The sequence below is a fragment of the Hemiscyllium ocellatum genome, chromosome 27, assembly GCF_020745735.1.
Source record: "Hemiscyllium ocellatum isolate sHemOce1 chromosome 27, sHemOce1.pat.X.cur, whole genome shotgun sequence".
NCBI classification, from domain to species: domain Eukaryota; kingdom Metazoa; phylum Chordata; class Chondrichthyes; order Orectolobiformes; family Hemiscylliidae; genus Hemiscyllium; species Hemiscyllium ocellatum.
In genome coordinates, this window is record NC_083427.1 from 14,947,797 (window position 1) to 14,955,560 (window position 7,764).

A 7,764-nucleotide genomic window follows, 5' to 3' on the forward strand; every position below is an offset into this window, starting at 1 on the left:
TTCTGGGAGGTTGTAATCTAGAATACAGAATCCGAAGACAGAAAAGGAGACCACAGCTGGTTAGTGCAGAAGGGAAATGGGCCGAAATGCACAAGAGCACTGGAAGCAGACAAACTGTTGGTGTTACATGTAGCACACGAACTACCGAACCGAGGTCAGCTAGGCGTAGGAAATGTTCAGACGAAATACAATATTCTTTTTATTGGCCTGGACTGCACAAGAATGTGGTAACCGTTTGCTGAACGTGTCATGCATTTCAAATGGTATGGCACAGACGGTAATAAAACCAGCACCTTTGTTGTCAATTCATTAATTTGAATAATTTTTCATGCGGTTCACCACACACGCCCACCGCCGCCCCCCACCCCGCCCCACCACCACCACCAACACCACAGATACGGACACATTCTGCTGAGAACAAACAGAGATTTCTGTTTTTGTTTCAATATTATTTACAACCAGTCCCTTTGCATGACCCTGGTTTCATCTCTTTCCCTATCTATGGAGCCCAATCTTCGGCCATCATAGCTGTTCTTCTCAACAGGATCAGGAAACTATGGTTTTCTTAGTCAATTCTGCTGTTTGTTACATTTTAACAGCGGTTTCTACGAAAAACTCAACGTTTCAAAACATTGATTTAATATTTTGACATATTTTGGGACTTCTGTGCTTGGAACGGCCAAAACAGATGCAAAGGAGAACGTCTATATTTTTAGGTTTGCGCAAATATTTTTCTGTAAAGGATCAAAAGCAGAAAGCGACAGCAAAGAAAGCACAGCATCTGTACAGACAGAAACAGAATTAACGGTCATTAGGTTTGTAATATCAACGCTGCATCTTTCTCTCTACACAACCTCGCCACACCTAATGAGTTTCTCCAGCATTATCTTTTATTTTGCTTGTTCTCGATCTCCAACATTCATAGTTTTGATTTTTTTTATGTCAGTGGATTTACTTATATTCAGTACTGATACAGACTTCAAGTGAAAGTCAGCAATTAATTTGCGAATACCCGATGTGGAAATAGATTTGCCTCAGATAATTTCTGTCATTCCCTGTATCTTCTAAAGAGATAGTTAGTTAACTGTAGAACCAACAGCGAAAATCTCTACGAATTAGGCTTTTTATTCAGCTTCGATTTATACGTTTCCGAATTAGATTGGAAACTTGTTCACAATTGAGCAAATGTACCGTAACTGGCCAGGCCGTTGGATCTAGGATACTGATCGTGGGGCTTGCCCAACGTGAGAGTTGCGTAAAGCAGGTTATTTCCACTGAGTTCTATGGGATGTGGAATGTAATGAGATTTATGGAAAATTGTCTATGATGTTTTGTGAGGTGCACCTCAACAAACAGATCATCTCACTGCAGAGTTATTCTCGGTGATATGGACGAGGCTTGGCATCCCCAAAATATTTTGAAAAGGCAGCCTAACCCGAACTGTTCCTCATTTTAAACGCTGATGTGGTTTGGATATTCCAGGTGTGAGGCAGCTGGTCATACCACACGGCTTTAAGCAAACCAGAATGTATTTAAATACTACAATTGAAACAATAGCGAAAGACTGCAAATTTAGAATAACTAACGACTGTTTTTTTTTAAAAATGACAACTAATTCAACATAACAACTTAAACGTGGAGTTGTTAGAATTCCCACAATGCCCATAAACACCCCCCTTGGCAAAACATATATTCAAACTTAGGTTCTTACAGGGAATAGAGATGTCAGTGAGAAACGTCAGTCCGTGATCATCTGCTGAAGCATGGAATCCTTTGCACAGTTGCACCTTCTGCGCCTGCTAACAATAGCTTATATGCCTTAACTAAGACAAACCGGACAAAATCTAATCAGGGAGAACTAGTTACTCTCATGCCATTGTGAAACTGGGCTCTTCCCAAAACGTATACACACATCTGTCATTCCGAAATCTCCAGAAAAAGAAACCCAAGGGTAAAATGCCCTTACTAAAGTGACAGCACTGTCCTTCCGTTCAGCAATTATGTGATACAGTAATGAGTGCAAAATTACATGGAATTAAAGTTGTTAAATGGTGCATTAGCAACACAACGTAGCTAATACATATTCAGCTTTCTATCGTGCCTAATATGTTGAGCAAAGTAGCTGAGAAGAACTGTCAATAATGCAAGATAGAGAAGGGACATGGTGACCTCAGCTCGCTCCTTGCCCTGAAAATCCACTCAGATGAAAACCAGTTCCCAAGATCTCATGACATGGTCCATGCAAGCCTTTTCCAGAAAGCTCCATGTCCCCACATCTAAACGCACTTTAAATGGCAGAAATGTGTGAGATGAAACTCAAAGACCAGCGAAAGCTTAAAAAAAACTAACTTGAACTGACAAACTTTCAGTCTTTATTTAAAAAGGGCCACATGCAGGGTTTATGGCTAATCCAAATAAGAGAGGTTCAAACCAAAGTATCCTGGCACTCTCCAAGTCGATTGAACCATTACAAAGAAAAAGAGTAATATCATAAATTATAAAAAATGCTGTGAAATTGCAGATTACATGAAGTGTACGTCATTTGTAGTGCTGAACATTTGCCTTACTAGTTTTACCAAATATTAATCGTTTGCATCATTCCATGACTCTATTTCTGTTGTATGGACATTTTGTTTAATCTAAACTCTGCAGTTCAAATTATACCAGGAACCATTAAGAAGATTACTGACCTTTTATCAAGCTTGTACAATTTGTTAACATTCAGACTCGTCGTGAAAGCTGTTTCCGAACTTTTGCCACAGACCTGTTTAATTTGCTGATCCTTACTTCGAGAATTAGTCATTTTTTTCCCCATCATGCAATGTTAAACTTTCCCCACAATGCCACACCCAGGCCTGAGCATCTATAATATGGCAAACTGCAAGAACAGACTGCGCACACATCTGATCTACTTACAACACACTTGTGCAATTCTAGGTTCCACGTGAAATGCCCCAGTAAGGAACACATTGTGTGCTGGAAGAAATGCACTTAGCTCATGACTTGGAGCAAGGTTGCATCCCTGAACCGGTTGTTTACCGTCACACACAATACCAGTCCACCGTTGCATAGGCTGTTTGCCTCCTGTAACAAAGACATTTGACTCCTAAGAATTCAGTCTTGCTTGCTGCTTCGCATGAACCCAGAGCAGGATTGTTGTCAAGTTTTCACTCAGCTTCATTCTAGACAAGAGAGAGATCCTTTGCCAGGTCCCCACAGCACAGTAACTATGCGACAGACTCTGGTAGTAGTTAAGAGTATTGGGCACAGTCAGTCAGTCAGACATTCAAGATGTTCCATGTCAGGATGTAGACTAATCGAATAAGCTTGGAGCCAACTTTGGTATGCCCAATGGTGTTGGGAGAAATGCCAACATTTAGTGCTAATGTCTAATTATCCTTAAACCGAGGGGCTATGTCATCTATCGCCAATGGCAGTCATGCCTCTAAAAACACTAAAACCTATCTCTTGAATATATTCTGTGACGTGACCGCCATTGCCTGCTCTAGGAGAGAACGCCACATGTTCACTGTTCTCTAACTGAAGAAATGTTCCCACATCTCAGTCGTACCCAATATCCTGAGACTTCGACACCTGGTGAAAGAGTCACGAACCAGGGGAAGAGTGCTCCCTGCATCGGTCAGTCCAGGAACGTTAAAAATTATACCTTGCACTCAGATCATCTTTCATCCTTCTAAGCTGTATTGAATAAACGACCACCCAAATCAAACAGTGTGTGGCACGGCGGCGCAGTGGTTAGCAATGCTGCCTCATAGCGACAGAGACCCGGCTTCAATTCCCGCCTCAGGCGCCTTTCTGTGTGTAGTTTGCTCGTTCTTCCCGAATCTGCGTGGGTTTGCTCCAGTTTCCTCCCACAATCCACGAATGTGCACCACTGGTGAATTGGCCATGCTAAATTGTCCATAGTGTTAGGTGAAGGGGCAAATGTAGGAGAATGGATCTGTGTGTATTTCGGGTCGGTGTGGACTTGTCGGGCCGAAGGGCCGCTTTCCACGTTGTAAGTAATCTAATCGCTCCTCGAGGGCAGTTCTCCTGTCTTTCGTGACAGTTTTGTGAACTTCCACTCTGGAAAATGTATTCTATCTCAGCGAGTGAGAACAAAACTTTCGTGATAGTCTAAGCGTGGTCTCACAGAGCACTTTTAAAACTGCAGTTTCGTTTACAAATCACAGTCAGACTTAAATCAAAGAATGCCCAGTTGAAACTTTCCCTTTAATGGTTTATGGCAACAGCAATTGGAGGTATAGCCAGATGAACTCCTGAGACTTGACGCTTTGTTTAACAGAAGTGAGATAGAATGCAAGCATTCCACTATTGAGCTGTATATTAAGCACAATCCCATTAATGTCATGTAATTCCTGAATATACCATGACCGATTTATCTCTTAATAAAAAGGCGATATAGTCATATAGCATAGAAACAGATGCTAGGATCCAATTAGATCAGTCGACAATGTTCCAAACTAAATTTCACTTGCTGTCTGAAGTGTTTTGTGCTTTCAGCATTTCCTACTTTCTGGTGCAAGGGAATACTTGTCTCAACAGTTAATCTTTCCAAACCACTGGAAATGAAATAGTTGTTTGGATCATTCTGTTCTCCAATGAGAGAGAGAGGTGTTTGGTGGTGGGTTTATCCTGAGATTCAGAACACCTCAGATACGGAGAGAGGTTAGGAAGAAGAGTTTTTCATATTAACGTCACCTGATGTGCTACTCTACTCTGTCGTTGTCAATGTGCATTGCAAGCAACGCATCTAACCAACTGAGTTAATTGACGCTATCTCCAGTGACAGTTTGATAATGCTTGTGCACAGCAGAATGTATTAAAAGGCAGAAAACTACATTAAAACAACAAAAAAATGGCATTTCAAACCTGTTAATTTAGGCAAACATAACGTCGTTCTACAAAATTTCTTGTAAGTGGATTGTGGCCGGCAGGAACATTTTATGAGCAGAAAATTACTTTTTCAGGAACAAATGCCACAAATCATGCTTCTGCCTAGAAGCCCATCCTGATGAAGGGCTTACGCCCGAAACGTCGAATTTCCTGTTCCTTGGAATGCGGCCTGACCTGCTGCGCTTTTCCAGCAACACATTTTCAGCTCTGACCTCCAGCATCTGCAGACCTCACTTTCTCCTTCTGCCTAGATACCCCACTTGTAGATATTCACTCAATAGAATCGCTGCAATCTGGAACAACCAGCAGAAAATATTCAGTTTGTGCATGCATTTGTTGCTTTAAAGTTATTACAAGATCACAATGTTTCGCAAAATATCATCCTCTTTGTCCAAAACAATTCCAGACGAAAATGATTTGCAATTCACAAGATATGCTCCAACAAGGTGGATTCCCGAAGGAAACAGACAAAAGCAAATACTTTCCAGGTGACTCAGCCACACAAGGTTCGGTTCAAATTAAGTTCGTTGAGCGGTATTTATCTTGAATCATTGCTCAAGCAGTTTTGTTCTTGAGCGAGAATTTTCGCTGGCCCATTATTGTTGCCTCTTTACTTCTTTAGGTGAGAACACCTTTCATTCCAGAAGCTGTTCGACATACTCCATATTTCTCCTTTGTCCAGTAAGTTGTGGAGGGCACAGTGCCCAGGATAATGTGATACAATACCCCTGAGATTTTCCGACTTGCCTCCCAAACCCTCCAATTTCATTGTACAGGACATCCCTACGTCTGCTCAACAAATCTTTGAGCAGAATTGTGCAAAACATTTTCCTAAGTTCTCATCAGTCTGAATATTCCGAACCAAAATGATTAAGTTTCTTTCCTATAATTTTCATCCTTCAACACTACCTTCATAGTTTAGCACGGAAGTGTACATAGGAATGAATTGAAGTGTAATCCCCAAATAGCATCGCAACAACGGACTGCCCCAAGGTCCAGAAGAAATTAAACTCACCAGATTCCTTGAAAATGCAGTCGAGTGTTGGAAAAATGGTGTTCAGCATTAGGCAGCTTTTCGTTGGAAATACCCAATGAATTCTGACAATTTCTGCGTTCGTTAAGATTATTTTGCAATTGGGTAAGCTGATAGAAAATGGCATACGGAAAGATTGAACTGATAATCAAGTTAAGGAAAAAACACTTGCACAAGATTATCTGAACAGCATTTCGTTTCTAAATCTCCCGATGAAAAAACTCGAGGAATTCTGCATTCTCTTCATGATTCTGTATCTGATTGCAATCATCATCTAAACGTCACGCAGCGATCATGGTTTGATACAACCCTTGTATGCCTTGATATATCCAGTGCACTTTAAAATACTTCTTCACTGTTAGAAGTGTGTCTATCTTTTCTACACACGTCCTTTCATTGATTCTATTCCATCACATTTCCTATAAACCTGCCGTTACTTGCTTTCTGTCCATTCTCCCCGCCCCTGCAACGGATCACTTCACCAAAGGGAACATTTTTTTTTCTCCCTAGGCGATGTATGTTTCTCATTTTTATTTATACTTCTTTATGCTTTATACATCCCCCGAACCTTTCCTGCTCCAAGGAAAGAAAATCCCTCTCCCAATTGATTCACATAAATACAACTTTATAAACTAGAAGATATGGTGTTTAAACTTTTCTGAGCCCTTTCAGTTGCAATGTGATTGTTTCAAAAGCTTCCAGAACTGTAGCTGTGCTTTTAAGTTGTTTTTTGCAACATTGCAGGAGACATTGTTTTTTACTCTTTCACACAGACAGTTCCAAACATTTGTAACCAACTACACGAAACAGTGCTATAATCTATCGTTACCATTCTCAAACTGCCGTGGGATCAAGGGATAAGGTGGAAGGACGGTGCAATGAATGTTGGATCATTCTGCTCTATTGATTGAAAGAGCAGACTCGAGGGAATGAAGAGACAATTCCTGTTAATTTTACTTATGACCGTATGGAATAGGGTCCATTTTCGGGATTGAACAGCAGAAAATGGGGGACTAAATCCAAACTGTACAAGTAGGTGTTTGTTGGAATAACAAACTTATTTTGTTCAGTATTACTGTTATATTTATTCGAGTATCCCACGTAGTTGCAGACAGGGATATCAGAAGTCTTGTGCATGACGTGTCTATGAGGTTTAGAAAGATATTTAATGCAATGTCAATCAAAATGCTCTTGGGATGTGATGCCCTTGGAAAAGAAAGGAGAGTGAGATGGGTGGTTTCTGATAGACTCCGTTCCAGCTAACATTAAATTTTGTGGAATGCTTATGTGAACAACGCTGAACCTATAGTGAACGAAAAAAATGGAAAAGTGAAGCATTGGACGTTCATTTTATTGAACTCACAGTTTGAGTAAGGAACAAACAACTTAACAGAAAATATGAATTATCTCCAAAGAAAAACGTTTGTCGAATTCATTCAAACAAACGTGAGTGATGTTATCACATGAATGACTCTCTGGAGACCTGAAGCATTCATAAATGTAAGCATCCTGGTCATGCACCAGCCACAGATATTTCGCACTGGCAGAAGTCATTGATTCTTGAATATGGGGAAACCATGGATTTTGCTCATGAAAGAAGTATGTTATCCGATTCTGGCAGTGATTTGCATTCCAGGTAAATCATTCTGGTCTGTTTGTTTTTGAGTAAGTGTTTTTCTTTCATTGTTAGTGCCCTACTGAGAAAAGAACTAATTGCCAATGTCAATGTTTTATAACACAATGTTACCAAAAGCAAAATCAACAATTGTTTGTGGATACTTTCAACTCTTCATAATTTCTCAACGTATTATTGC